This window comes from Triticum aestivum, chromosome 7A (genome assembly GCF_018294505.1).
Source record: "Triticum aestivum cultivar Chinese Spring chromosome 7A, IWGSC CS RefSeq v2.1, whole genome shotgun sequence".
In the NCBI taxonomy this organism is placed as follows: domain Eukaryota; kingdom Viridiplantae; phylum Streptophyta; class Magnoliopsida; order Poales; family Poaceae; genus Triticum; species Triticum aestivum.
Genome location: NC_057812.1, coordinates 373,125,010 through 373,140,872, shown reverse-complemented (window position 1 = coordinate 373,140,872; position 15,863 = coordinate 373,125,010).

The following is a 15,863-nucleotide window of genomic DNA, read 5'->3' as shown; positions in this document are numbered from 1 at the left end:
CTATGTGCTTGATCTCTCTCTCTCTCTCTCTCTCTCTCTCGTGTTCTTGAGGTGGTACGATCTTGATGTATCGCGAGCTTTGCTACTATAGTTGGATATTATGATGTTTCTCCCCCTCTACTCTCTTGTAATGTATTGAGTTTTCCCTTTGAAGGTATCTTATCGGATTGAGTCTTTAAGGATTTGAGAACACTTGATGTATGTCTTGCACGTGCTTGTCTGTGGTGACAATGGGATATCACGTGATCCACTTGATGTATGTTTTGGTGATCAACTTGCAAGTTCCATGACCTCGTGAACTTATGCATGGGGGTTGGCACAAATTTTTGTCTTGACTCTCCAGTAGAAACTTTGGGGCACTCTTTGAGGTTCTTTGTGTTGGTTGAATAGATGAATCTGAGATTGTGTGATGCATATCATATAATCATACCCACGGATACTTGAGGTGACATTGGAGTATCTAGGTGAAATTAGGGTTTTGGTTGATTTGTGTCTTAAGGTGTTATTTTAGTACGAACTCTAGGATAGATTGAACGGAAAGAATAGCTTCGTGTTATTTTACTACGGACTCTTGAATAGATCGAGCAGAAAGGATAACTATGAGGTGGTTTCGTACCGTACCATAATCTATTCGTTTGTTCTCCGCTATTAGTGACTTTGGAGTGATCCTTTGTTGCATGTTGAGGGGTAGTTAGATGATCCAATTATGTTATTATTGTTGACAGGACTTGCACTAGTGAAAGTATGAACCCTAGGCCTTGTTTCAACGCATTGCAATACCGTTTGTGCTCACTTTTATCATTAGTTACCTTGCTGTTTTTATATTTTCAGATTGCAAAAACCTATATCTACTATTCATATTGCACTTGTATCACCATCTCTTCGCCAAACTAGTGCACCTATACAATTTACCATTGTATTGGGTGTGTTGGGGACACAAGAGACTCTTTGTTATTTGGTTGCAGGGTTGCTTGAGAGAGACCATCTTCATCCTACGCCTCCCATGGATTGATAAACCTTAGGTCATCCACTTGATGGAAATTTGCTACTGTCCTACAAACCTCTGCACTTGGAGGCCCAACAACGTCTACAAGAAGAAGGTTGTGTAGTAGACATCAAGCTCTTTTCTGGCACCGTTGCCGGGGAGGCTAGCGCTTGAAGGTATATCTTTAGATCTTGCAATCGAATCTTTTAGTTTCTTGTTTTATCACTAGTTTAGTCTATAAAAGAAAACTACAGAAAAAAATGGAATTAAGGTTGCCTCATATGCTTCATCTTTTTAATGCCTTTCGTGAAAATTAGGATTCCGATAATTGTGCCAAAGTGTTAGAAGAAGAATGTATTAAAATGTTTGGTACTAAATCTTTGAATGATGAGAATGATTGAAATGTTGTTAGTATGAATTCTTTGAATACCCATGATGCTAATGATATGTAAAGCCACAAGCTTGGGGATGCTATGTTTGATGAAGATGATATTTTCTCTCCCCCAAGTTTTGATGTGCAAATTTATTATGATGAAAGCATGCCTCCTATCTATGAAGATTATTGTGACGACATGTATGCTATAAAGAATAATGATAACCTTGAAAATTTTCATCATGATTTTATTTTTCAATCTCATGATAGTTATTTTGTTGAGTTTGCTCACTACTATTCATGAGAAGAATTTTACTTATGTGGAGCGTAATTAAAATTCTATGCTTGTAGATCATGAAAAGAATGCTTTATGTGATGTTTATATTATTGAATTCATTCATGATGCTACTGGAAATTATTATGTGGGAGGAATATATGCTCGTAGGAATTGCAATAATATCAAGTTTCCTCTCTATGTGCTTAAAATCTTGAAGTTATGCTTGTTTTGCTTTCCTATGCAAGTTGATTCTTGTTCCCACAAGTTGTTTGCTCACAAGATCCCTATGCATAGGAAGTGGGTTAGACTTAAATGTGCTAGTCATATTCTTCATGATGCTCTCTCTATGATACAATTCTTATCTTTTGTGTGAGCATCGTTGAAAGCATCATGCTAGCTAGGGGCGTTAAATGATAGAGCTTGTTGGAAGGCAACCCAATTTTATTTTAGCTCCTTGCTTTTTGTTCCTGTTTAGTATTAAATTAATCATCTATCCTCTTTTATGATTGTGTTTTTTATGTTTTAATTAGTGTTTGTGGCAAGTAAAGCCTTTAGGATCTTCTTGGGTGATTGTTATTTGATCTTGCTGTAAAAAAACAGAAAGTATGCGCTCACGAGAATAATTTTCATGTTTTACCAGAGAGCGATAAAATACCAATTCCACCTGCAGTAGATTAATAAACAAATTTACTAGGACTTCCTAATTTCTCAGGATTTTTTGAGTTACAAAAGTATTTGAAACCTACAGATTACTACAGACTGTTCTGTTTTTGACAGATTCTATTCTCTATGTGTTGTTTGCTTATTTTGATGAATCTATGAGTAGTATTGGAGGGTATGAACCATAAAGAAGTTGGAATACATTAGATATTACACCAATATGAATTTGGAATGAGTTCACAACAGTACTTAAGTGATGATTTATTTTCTTATACTAACGGAGCATACGAGTTTCCTGTTAAGTTTTGTGTTGTGAAGTTTTCATGTTTTGGGTGAAGATTCGATGGACTAAGGAATAAGGAGTGGCAAAAGCCTAAGCTTGGAGATGCCTAAGGCACCCCAAGGTAAAATCCAAGGACACCAAAAAGCCTAAGCTTGGGGATGCCCAAGGCACCCGAAGGTAAAATCCAAGGACACCAAAACGCCTAAGCTTGGGGATGCCCCGGAAGGCATCCCCTCTTTCGTCTTTGTTCATCAGTAACTTTACTTGGAGCTATATTTTTATTCACCACATGATATGTGTTTTGCTTGGAGCGTCATTTTATTTTCTTTTGCTTTGCTGGCTGTTTGAATAAAATACCAAGATCTGAAATTCTTAAATGTTAGAGAGTCTTCACATAGTTGCATAATTATTCGACTACTCGTTGATCTTCACTTATATCTTTCAGAGTAGTTTGTCATTTGCTCTAGTACTTTACTTATATCCTTTTAGAGCACGACGGGGGTTTTTATTTTGAAGAAATAGATGAACTCTCTTGCTTCACTTATATCATTTTGAGAGTCTCTAAACAACATGGTAGTTTTCTTTGGTTATGAATTTAGTCCTAATATGATGGGCATCCAAGAGGGATATAATAAAAACTTTCATATAAAGTGCATTGAATACTATGAGAAGTTTGATACTTGATGATTGTTTTGAGATATGAGGATGGTAATATTAGAGTCATGCTAGTTAGTAGTTGTGAATTTGAGAAATACTTGTGTTAAAGTTTGTGATTCCCATAGCATGCACATATGGTCAACCATTATGTGATGAAGTCGGAGCATGATTTATTTATTGATTGTCTTCCTTATGAGTGACGGTCGGGGATGCGCGATGGTCTTTTCCTACCAATCTACCCCCTAGGAGCATGCCCGTAGTACTTTGTTTCGATAACTAATAGATTTTTGCAGTAAGCATGTGAGTTCTTTATGACTAATGTTGAGTCCATGGATTATACACACTCTCACCCTTCCACCATTGCCAGCCTCTCTAGTACCGTGCAACTTTCGCCGGTACCATAAACCCACCATATACCTTCCTCAAAACAGCCACCATACCTACCTATTATGGCATTTCCATAGCCATTCCGAGATATATTGCCATGCAACTTTCCACCGTTCTGTTTATTATGACACGCTCCATCATTGTCATATTGCTTTCACTACTAGGAAAAGGGCTATAGATGGATTGACACTAATGGCGCACCAGACATGTGGTGCGCCATTACTATATACTAATGGCGCACCATGTGTTGGTACGCCATTAGTGTCCAAATACTAATGGCGCACCACATCCACGGTGCGCCATTAGTAAAAATTTTTTTTTAAAATTTTGTTCAAAACTACTAATGGCGCACCGTGGGAGTGGTGCGCCATTACTAGTTCAACTAGTAATGGCGCACCACTCCCACGGTGCGCCATTAGTAAAAAAAAAACTTTTTTTTGAATTTTTTTCGAAAGTACTAATGGCGCACCGTGGGAGTGGTGCGCCATTACTAGTTGAACTAGTAATGGCGCACCATGCCACGGTGCGCCATTAGTAACTTGGCCACCACTTCCACCGAATGCACCCCCCTCCCCCCCGTGGATCGCCTTTTCAGTTTTAAAAAAAATAAAAGAAAATGATGAAAATGTCAAAAAAATAAAAGAAACTAAGTTTCCCATGTGATATGTTGCCTAGTTATTGGGAAAATTTGCAAATATGAATTTTGACTTCATTTGCAAAATCTCGCGAGAATTTGTAAAAATGGCATAACTTTTGCATGCTAACTCGGATGAAAAAGTTTTTTATATGAAAAATCATCTACTCGAAAAGTTACATCCAAATTTAACAAGGGGAACCTCGTTAAACATTTTCAAAATCCTCAAAAACCTAACAGAAAAAAGATACGGGGCTTTTAAGATCTGGAGAGGCAAAAAAATTCAAAAAAATTCAAACTTACTAACGGCGCACCTGCCCATGGTGCGCCATTAGTATCTTCCCTCCTTCAAAATTCAAAATAAGTCAAAAAAATTAAAAAAAAATTACTAATGGCGCACCTGCCCATGGTGCGCCATTAGTATCTTCCCGCCTTCAAAATTCAAAATAAATAAAAAAAATAAAAAAATTACTAATGGCGCACCTGCCCGCGGTGCGCCATTAGTATGCCGTATATATGGCTGGTCGTGGTCCTCTCCTCCTTATCTCTTCATTCCACCTCTCCTACACTCCATCTCCTCCTCTCCTCCACTCCATCTTCCCTTCTCTCCTCCATGATACTTCTCCTCTCCGGTAACCTCCTCCTCCTCTCCGGCGACCTCCTCCTCCCTCCTCCCCTCCCCTCCCCTCCCCTCACGGTTTCTTCTCCCTCCTCTCCGGTGAGCTCCTCCTCCCTCCTCTCCGGTGAGCTCCTCCTCCCTCCTCTCCGGTGAGCTCCTCCTCCCTCCTCTCCGGTGAGCTCCTCCTCCCTCCTCTCCGGTGAGCTCCTCCTCCCTCCTCTCCTCCCATCCCCTCATGGTTTCTCCTTCCTCCTCTCCGATGCTCCGGTGAACTCCTCTCCGGCGACCTCCTCCTCCTCCTCTCCGGCGATGTAGGCGAGCGCCTCTCCGGTGACCTCCTCCTCCTCCTCTCCGGCGAACTCCTCTCCGACAAAAGACCACGGCAAAAGAACGTACAAGATCCAAAAACAGGAACAAAATTTGAAATAATGTCGTGCCAAAAAACAAGCAAAAAAAACGAGCAAAAAATGGGCAAAAAATCACGATCCAGATCTAGATTCAAAATGGCGCATCACTAATGGCGCATCACTAAATAGTGCGCCATTAGTATGCCGAAGTTACTACTGGCGCATCCCGTTGTGGTGCGCCATTAGTATGCCAAAGCACCTGGGTATACATGGCCCCTGGGAGGCATACTAATGGCGCACCCCGGCCTATACTAATGGCACACCAGTGGTGCGCCATTAGTAAAAATTACTAATGGCGTGCTAGTAATGGCGCACCACTGATGCGCCATTAATGTCCAAATTAGGTGCGCCATTAGTAGGGGTTTTTCTAGTAGTGTTTGCATGATCATGTAGTTGACATCATATTTGTTGCAAAGCCACTGTTCATAATTCTTTCATACATGTTACTCTTGATTCATTGCACATCCCGGTACACCACCGGAGGCATTCATATAGAGTCATATTTTGTTCTAAGTATTGACTTGTAATTCTTGAATTGTAAGTAAAAAGAAGTGTGATGATCATCATTATTAGAGCATTGTCACAGTGAGGAAAGGATGATGGAGACTATGATTCCCCCACAAGTCGGGATGAGACTCCGGACGAAAAATAAAAAAAATAAAAAAGAGAGAGAAAAATGAGAGAAAAAGAGAGAAGGGGCAATGCTACTATCCTTTTACCACACTTGTGCTTCAAAGTAGCACCATGATCTTCATGATAGAGAGTCTCCTATGTTTTCACTTTCATATACTAGTGGGAATTTTATGTTATAGAACGTGGCTTGTATATTCCAATGATGGGCTTCCTCAAAATTCCCTAGTCTTCGTGAGCAAGTGAGTTGGATGCACACCCACTTAGTTTCTTTTATTGAGCTTTCATATACATATAGCTCTAGTGCATCTGTTGCATGGCAATCCCTACTCACTCACATTGATATCTATTGATGGGCATCTCCATTTCCCGTTGATATGCTTAGTTGATGTGAGACTATCTTCTCCTTTTTGTCTTCTCCACAACCACGATTCTATTCCACCTATAGTGTTATGTCCATGGCTCACGCTTATGTATTGCGTGATGATTGAAAAAGTTTGAGAACATCAAAAGTATGAAACAATTGCTTGGCTAGTCATTGGGGTTGTGCATGATTTAAATATTTTGTGTGGTGAAGATAGAGCATAGCCAGACTATATGATTTTGTAGGGATAACTTCCTTTGGCCATGTTATTTTGAGAAGACATGATTACTTTGTTAGTATGCTTGAAGTATTATTATTTTTATGTCAATATTAAACTTTTGTCTTGAATCTTATGGATTTGAACATTCATGCCACAATAAAGAGAATTACTTAGAGAAATATGTTAGGTAGCATTCCACATCAAAAATTCTGTTATTATCATTTACCTACTCGAGGACGAGTAGGAATTAAGCTTGGGGATGATGATACGTCTCCAATGTATCTATAATTTTTGATTGTTCCATGCTATTACATTATCTGTTTTGGATGTTTATGGTCTTTATTATGCACTTTTATATTATTTTTGGGACTAACCTATTAACCTAGAGCCCAGTGCCAGTTTCTGTTTTTTCCCTTGCTTCAGTGTTTCGCAGAAAAGGAATATCAAACGGAGTCCAAACGGAATGAAACCTTCAGGAGCGTGATTTTTTGGAACGAACGTGATCCAGGAGACTTGGAGTTGAAGTCAAGGAAGCTTCGAGGTGGCCACGAGGCAGGGAGGCGCGCCTGCCCACCTGGGCCCCTCGTGGCTCCCCTGACTGAGTTATTTCGCCTATATATGGCCATATACCCTAAAAACATCAGAGAGCAGAATAGATCGGGAGTTCTGCCGCCAGAAGCCTTCGTAGCCACCGAAAACCAATCTAAACCCATTCTGGCACCCTGCCGGAGGGGGGAATCCCTCTCCGGTGGCCATCTTCATCATCCCGGTGCTCTGCATGACGAGGAGGGAGTAGTTCACCCTCGGGGCTGAGGGTATGTACCAGTTGCTTTGTGTTTGATCTCTCTCTCTCTCGTGTTCTTGAGGTGGTACGATCTTGATGTATCGCGAGCTTTTCTCCTATAGTTGGATCTTATGATGTTTCTCCCCCTCTACTCTCTTGTAATGGATTGAGTTTTCCCTTTGAAGTTATCTTATTGGATTGAGTCTTTAAGGATTTGAGAACACTTGATGTATGTCTTGCACGTGCTTATCTGTGGTGACAATGGGATATCACGTGATCCACTTGATGTATGTTTTGGTGATCAACTTGCGAGTTCCTTGACCTCGTGAACTTATGCATAGGGGTTGGCACACGTTTTCGCCTTGAATCTCTGGTAGAAACTTTGGGGCACTCATTGATGTTCTTTGTGTTGGTTGAATAGATGAATCTGAGATTGTGTGATGCATATCGTATAATCATACCCACGGATACATGAGGTGACATTGGAGTATCTAGGTGACATTAGGGTTTTGGTTGATTTGTGTCTTAAGGTGTTATTCTAGTACGAACTCTATGATAGATTGAACAGAAAGAATAGCTTCGTGTTATTTTACTACGGACTCTTGAATAGATCGATTAGAAAGGATAACTTTGAGGTGGTTTTGTACCCTACCATGATCTCTTCATTTGTTCTCTGCTATTAGTGACTTTGGAGTGACTCTTTGTTGCATGTTGAGGGATAGTTAGATGATCCAATTATGTTAATATTGTTGAGAGGACTTGCACTAGTGAAAGTATGAACCCTAGGCCTTGTTTCAACGCATTGCAATACCGTTTGTGCTCACTTTTATCATTAGTTACCTTGCTGTTTTTATATTTTCAGATTACAAAAACCTATATCTACTATCCATATTGCACTTGTATCACCATCTCTTCGCCGAACTAGTGCACCTATACAATTTACCATTGTATTGGGTTTGTTGGGGACACAAGAGACTCATTGTTATTTGGTTGCAGGGTTGCTTGAGAGAGACCATCTTCATCCTACGCCTCCCACGAATTGATAAACCTTAGGTTATCCACTTGAGGGAAATTTGCTACTGTCCTACAAACCTCTGCTCTTGGAGGCCGAACAACGTCTACAAGAAGAAGGTTGTGTAGTAGACATCAGTCTTCTCCCTAAATATTAGGTGGGAAGGGATCCCACAACGGCCAGTTCGAAGGGGGACAATGAGTACAAGTTATCCTGACAAAAGGTGGTCTTCGCCCGCCAAAGGCTCTGGTGGTGACGCCATTGTGGGCTCCGTGATGACCTCCGTGTTGCCATGTTGCTGGTCTTGGTCTCATTGCACCAATATGGAAACCTTTGCCTGACGCCTCGGGACTACTCGCCCACGCCTGCCTCTTTAGCACCAAAGAGGAAACTGGCACCCTGCGCCCACTGGCGCCCGCCTGGCCTTGGTCGTCATGGCTCACATCACGAAAACCTCACGAGGTGCCCCTTGCCTTGATCTCTCTGCTCCTCGTGAGCCAGCCTAGTGAGGGTGCCCGTGAGGAGGTCTTCTGTCATCCGCCTCACGAGGCTTGGCCCCTTCGCGAGGGTCTTGAGCATTGGCTGATGAAGATGGGCCGTACCAGGCCACTGGTGGAGCCATGCCCTGGGTTGTAGGTAGGCAAGTCTGGGTACCCCCGTTCCCAGGACACCGACGATGGAGGTGCAATACATTCGGTACTTGGATCGGTTGGATCGTGAAGGCAGTTGACTACATCAACCGCGTTAACCTAACGCTACTGTTTTCTGTCTACGAGGGTACATGGACACACTCTCCCCCTCTCGTTGCTATGCATCTCCTAGATAGATCTTGCGTGATTGTAGGATTTTTTTTTAAATTGCATGCTACGTTCCCCAACAGTGGCATCTGAGCCAGGTCTATGCGTAGATGATATGCACGAGTAGAACACAATGAGTTGTGGGCGATAATAGTCATACTGCTTACCACCAACGTCTTATTTTGATTCGGCGGTATTGTTGGATGAAGCGGCCTGAACCAACATTACATGACCACGTTCAAGAGACCGGTTCTACCAACGTGCTTCGCACACAGGTGGCTGGCGGGTGTCTGTTTCTCCAACTTTACTTAAATTGAGTTCGACTACGACCGGTCCTTGTTGAAGGTTAAAACAACACACTTGACGAAAAATTGTTGTGGTTTTGATGCGTAGGTAAGAACGGTTCTTGCTAGAAGCCCGTAGCAGCCACGTGAAACTTGCAACAACAAAGTAGAGGACGTCTAACTTGTTTTTGCAGGGCTTGTTGTGATGTGATATGGTCAAGACGTGATGAGATATAAATTGTTGTATGAGATGATCATGTTTTTTAAAAGTTATCGGCAACCGGCAGGAGCCTTATGGTTGTCACTTTATTGTTTGAAATGCAACTGCAATGTAATTGCTTTACTTTACCACTAAGCGGTAGCAATAGTCGTAGAAGCAATAGTTGGCGAGACAACAACGACGCTACGATGAAGATCAAGGTGTCAAGCGGTGATGATGGAGATCATGACGGTGCTTTGGAGATGGAGATCAAAGGCACAAGATGATAATGGCCATATCTTGTCACATATTTCGATTGCATGTGATGTTTATATTTTATGCATCTGATTTTGCTTAGTACGGCGGTAGCATTATAAGATGATCCCTCACTAAATTTCAAGGTATAAGTGTTCTCCCTGAGTATGCACCGTTGCTACAGTTCGTCGTGCCGACACACCACGTGATGATCGGGTATGATAAGCTCTACATTCACATACAATGCGTGCCAGCCAGTTTTGCACGTGCAGAATACTCGGGTTAAACATGACAAACCTAGCAAATGCAGATATGGCCTCAGAACACTGAGACCGAAAGGTCGAGCGTGAATCGTATAGTAGATATGATCAACATAGTGATGTTCACCATAGAAAACTACTCCATCTCACGTGATGATTAGACATGGTTTAGTTGATATGGATCACGGGATCATTTAGATGACTAGAGGGATGTGTAACTAAGTGGGAGTTCTTAAGTAATATGATTAATTGAACTTTAATTTATCATGAACTTAGTCCTAATAGTTTTTGCATATCTGTGTTGTTGTAGATCAATGGCCTGTGCTACCGTTCCCTTGAATTTAAATGCGTTCCTAGAGAAAGCTAAGTTGAAAGATGATGGTAGCAACTACATGGACTGGGTCCGTAACTTGAGGATTATTCTCATTGCTGCACAGAAGAATTACATCCTGGAAGCACCGCTAGGTGCAAGACCCGCTGCAGGAGCAACTCCGGACGTTATGAACGTCTGGCAGAGCCAAGCTGATGACTGCTCGATAGTTCAGTGTGCCATGCTTTACGGCTTAGAATCAGGGCTTCAAAGACATTTTGAATGTCATGGAGCATATGAAATGTTCTAGGAGTTGACGTTAATATTTCTAGAAAATGCCCAAGTTGAGAGATATGAAGTCTCTGACAAGTTGGCTGCAAAATGGAGGAGAATAGTTCTGTCAGTGAACACATACTCAGAATGTCTGGGTACCATAAGCACTTGACTCAGTTGGGAGTTAATCTTCTTGATGCTTGTGTCATTGACAGAGTTCTTCAATCAGTGCCACCAAGCTATAAAGGATTCATGATGAACTATAATATGCAAGGGATGGAAAAGACAAATTGCCGAGTTCTTTGCAATGCTAAAGGCTGCGGAGGTAGAAATCAAGAAGGAGCATCGAGTGTTGATGGTTAACAAGACCACTAGTTTCAAGAAAAAGGGCAAAGGGAAGAAGGGTAACTTCAAGAAGAATAGCAAACAAGTTGCTGCTCAAGGGAAGAAGCCCAAGTCTGGACCTAAGCCTAAAATTGAGTGCTTCTACTGCAAAGGGACTGGTCACTGGAAGCGGAACTGCCCCAAGTATTTGGCGGATAAGAAGGATGGCAAAGTGAAAGGTATATTTGATATACATGTTATTGATGTGTACCTTACTAATGCTCGTTGTAGCGCCTAGGTATTTGATACTGGTTCTGTTGCTCATATTTGCATGTCGAAACAGGCGCTACGGATTAAACGAAGATTGGCTAAGGACGAGGTGACAATGCACGTCGGAAATGGTTCCAAGGTTGATGTGATCGTCGTCGGCACGCTACCTCTACATCTACCATTGGGATTAGTTTTAGACCTGAATAATTGTTATTTGGTGCCAGCGTTGAGCATGAACATTATATCTGGATCTTGTTTGATGCGAGACGGTTATTCATTTAAATCAGAGAATAATGGTTGTTCTATTTATATGAGTAATATCTTTTATGGTCATGCACCCTTGATGAGTGGTCTATTTTTGTTGAATCTCAATTGTAGTGATATACATATTCATAATATTGAAGCCAAAAGATGCAAAGTTAAGAATGACAGTGCAACTTATTTGTGGCACTACCGTTTAGGTCATATTGGTGTAAAGCGCGTGAAGAAACTCCATGCTGATGGGCTTTTGGAATCACTTGATTATGAATCACTTGATGCTTGCGAACCGTGCCTCATGGGCAAGATGACTAAGACTCTGTTCTCCGGAACAATGGAGCGAGCCACTGACTTATTGGAAATAATACATACTGATGTATGCGGTCCGATGAGTGTTGAGGCTCACATCGGGTATCGTTATTTTCCGACCTTCACAGATGATTTGAACAGATATGGGTATATCCACTTAATGAAACATAAGTCCGAAACATTTCAAAAGTTCAAAGAATTTCAGAGTGAAGTAGAAAATCATCGTAACAAGAAAATAAAATTTCTACGATCTGATCGTGGAGGAGAATATTTGAGTTACGAGTTTGGTCTTCATTTGAAACAATGTGGAATAGTTTCACAACTCACGCCACTTGGAACACCACAATGTAATGGTGTGTACGAACGCCGTAACCATACCTTATTAGATATGGTGTGATCTATGATGTCTCTTACTGATTTACTGCTATCGTTTTGGGGTTACCTTAGAGACAGCTGCATTCACGTTAAATAGGGCACCATCTAACTCCACTGAGACGACACCATATGAATTGTGGTTTGGCAAGAAACCTAAGCTGTCGTTTCTTAAAGGTTGGGGCTGCGATGCTTATGTGAAAAAGCTTCAACCTGATAAGCTCGAACCCAAATTAGAGAAATGTGTCTTCATAGGATCCCCAAAAGAAATTGTTGGGTACACCTTCTATCACACCTCCAAAGGCAAGATATTCGTTGCTAAGAATGGATCCTTTCTAGAGAAGGAGTTTCTCGTGTAAGAAGTGAGTGGGAGGAAAGTAGAACTTGATGAGGTAATTGTACCTTCTCCTGAATTGGAAAGTAGTTCATCACAGAAATCAGTTCTAGTGATTCCTACACCAATTAGTGAGGAAGCAAATGATGATCACGAAACTTCAGATCAAGTTACTACCGAACCTCGTAGGTCAACCAGAGTATGATCCGCACCAGAGTGGTACGGTAATCCTGTTCAGGAGGTCATGTTACTAGACCATGACGAACCTATGAACTATGAGGAAGCGATGATGAGCCCAGATTCCGGAAAATGACTTGAGGCCATGAAATCTGAGATGGGATCCATGTGTGAGAACAAAGTGTGGACTTTGGTTGACTTGCCCGATGATCGGCAAGCCATAGAGAATAAATGGATCTTCAAGAAGAAGACTGACGCTGACGGTAATGTTATTGTCTACAAAGCTCGACTTGTTGCAAAAGGTTTTTGACAAGTTCAAGTTGTTGACTATGATGAGACCTCACCAGTAGTGATGCTTAAGTCTGTCCAAATCATGTTAGCAATTGCCGCATTTTATGATTATGAAATTTGGCAAATAGATGTCAAAACTGCATTCCTTAATGGATTTCTTAAAGAAGAGTTGTATATGATGCAACCAGAAGGTTTTGTCAATCCTAAAGGTGCTAACAAAGTGTGCAAGCTCCAACGATCCATTTATGGACTGGTGCAAGCCTCTTGGAGTTGGAATATACGCTTTGATAGTGTGATCAAAGCATATGGTTATATACAGACTTTTGGAGAAGCCTGTATTTACAAGAAAGTGAGTGGGAGCTCTGTAGCATTTCTAATATTATATGTGGATGACATATTGTTGATTGGAAATAATACATAATTTCAGGATAACATAAAAGGATACTTGAATAAGAATTTTTCAATGAAATACCTCGGTGAAGATGCTTATATATTGGGCATCAAGATCTATAGAGATAGATCAAGACGCTTAACTGGACTTTCACAAAGCACATACATTGATAAAGTTTTGAAGAAGTTCAAAATGGATCCGTCAAAGAAAGGGTTCTTGCCTGTGTTACAATATGTGAAGTTGAGTCAGACTCAATGCCCGACCACTACAGAAGATAGAGAGAAAATGAAAGTCATTCCCTATGCCTCAGCCATAGGTTCTATCTTGTATGCAATGTTTGTGTACCAAACCTCATGTGTGCCTTGCTATAAGTTTAGCAGGGAGGTACCAAAGTAATCCACAAGTGGATCACTGGACAGCGGTCAAGAACATCCTGAAATACCTGAAAAGGACTAGGGATATATTTCTTGTTTATGAGGTGACAAAGAGCTTGACGTAAATGGTTACGTCGATGCAAGCTTTGACACTGATCCGGGTGACTCTAAATCACAAACCGGATACATATTTATTTTGAATGGTGGAGTTATAAGTTGGTGCAATTCCAAGCAGAGCGTCATGGCGGGATCTCGTGTGAAGTGGAGTACATAGCTGCTTCGGAAGCAGCAAATGAAGGAGTCTGGATGAAGGAGTTCATACCCGATCTAGGTGTAATACCTAGTGCATCGGGCCCAATGAAAATCTTTTCTAACAATACTGGAGCAATTGCCTTGGCGAAGGAATCCAGATTTCACAAGAGAACCAAACACATCAAGAGACGCTTCAATTCCATCCGCGATCAAGTCAAGGAGGGAGATATAGAGATTTGCAAGATACATACGGATCTGAATGTTGCAGACCCGTTGACTAAGCCTCTTTCACAAGCAAAACATGATCAGCACCAAGACTCCATGGGTGTTTGATACGTCTCCAATGTATCTATAATTTTTTATTGTTCCAGGCTATTATATATTCTGTTTTGGATGTTTAATGGGCTTTATTATACACTTTTATATTATTTTTGGGACTAACCTATTAACCCGAGGCCCAGTGCAAATTGTTGTTTTTTTGCCTATTTCAGTGTTTTGCAGAAAAGGAATATCAAACGGGGTCCAAACGGAATGAAACCTTCGGGAGCATGATTTCTGGAACAAACGTGATCTAGAGGACTTGGAGTGGACGTCAAGAAACAACTGATGAGGCCACGAGGCAGGGAGGCGTGCCTTCCCCCCTTGGGCGCGCCCCCACCCTCGTGGGCCCCCCGTGGCTCTCCTGACCGACTTCCTTCGCCTATATAGACTCATATAACCTGAAAACATCCAGGAGCACCACGAAACCCTATTTCTACCATCGCAACCTTCTGTACCCGTGAGATCCCATCTTGGGGCCTTTTCCAACGCTTCGCCGGAGGGGGCATCGATCACGGAGGGCTTCTACATCAACACCATAGCCTTTCCGATGATGTGTGAGTAGTTTACCTCAGACCTTCGAGTCCATAGTTATTAGCTAGATGGCTTCTTCTCTCTCTTTGGATCTCAATACAAAGTTCTCTCCGATCTTCTTGGAGATCTATTCGATGTAACTCTTTTTGCGGTGTGTTTGTCGAGATCCGATGAATTGTGGGTTTATGATCAAGATTATCTATGAACAATATTTTAATCTCCTCTGAATTCTTTTATGTATGATTTTTTATCTTTGCAAGTCTCTTCGAATTATCAGTTTGGTTTGGCCTACTGGATTGATCTTTATTGCAATGGGAGAAGTGCTTAGCTTTGGGTTCAATCTTGCGTTGCTCGATCCCAGTGACAGAAAGGGAAACGACACATATTGTATTGTTTCCATCGAGGATAAAAACATGGGGTTTATTTCATATTTCTTGAGTTTATCCCTCTACATCATGTCATCTTACCTAATACGTTACTCTGCTCTTATGAACTTAATACTCTATATATCGGTCGATGTGTGGAGTAATAGTAGTAGATGCAGGCAGGAGTCGGTCTACTTGTCACGGACGTGATGCCTACATACATGATCATGCCTAGATATTCTCATAATTATTCGCTTTTCTATCAATTGCTCGACAGTAATTTGTTCACCCACCGTAATACTTATGCTATCTTGAGAGAAACCACTAGGGAAACCTATGGCCCCCGGGTCTATTCTCCATAATATTAATCTCCCGTCAACAAGTTATTTCTGGCACCGTTTATTTTGCAATCTTTACTTTTAATCTTTATCATAAAAATACCAAAAATATTATCTTATCATCTCTATCAGATCTTACTTTTACAAGTGGCCATGAAGGGATTGACAACCCCTTTATCGCGTTGGTTGCAAGGTTCTTATTTATTTGTGTAGGTACGAGGGACTTGCGTGTGGCCTCCTACTGTAATGATACCTTGGTTATCAAAAACTGAGGGAAATACTTAAG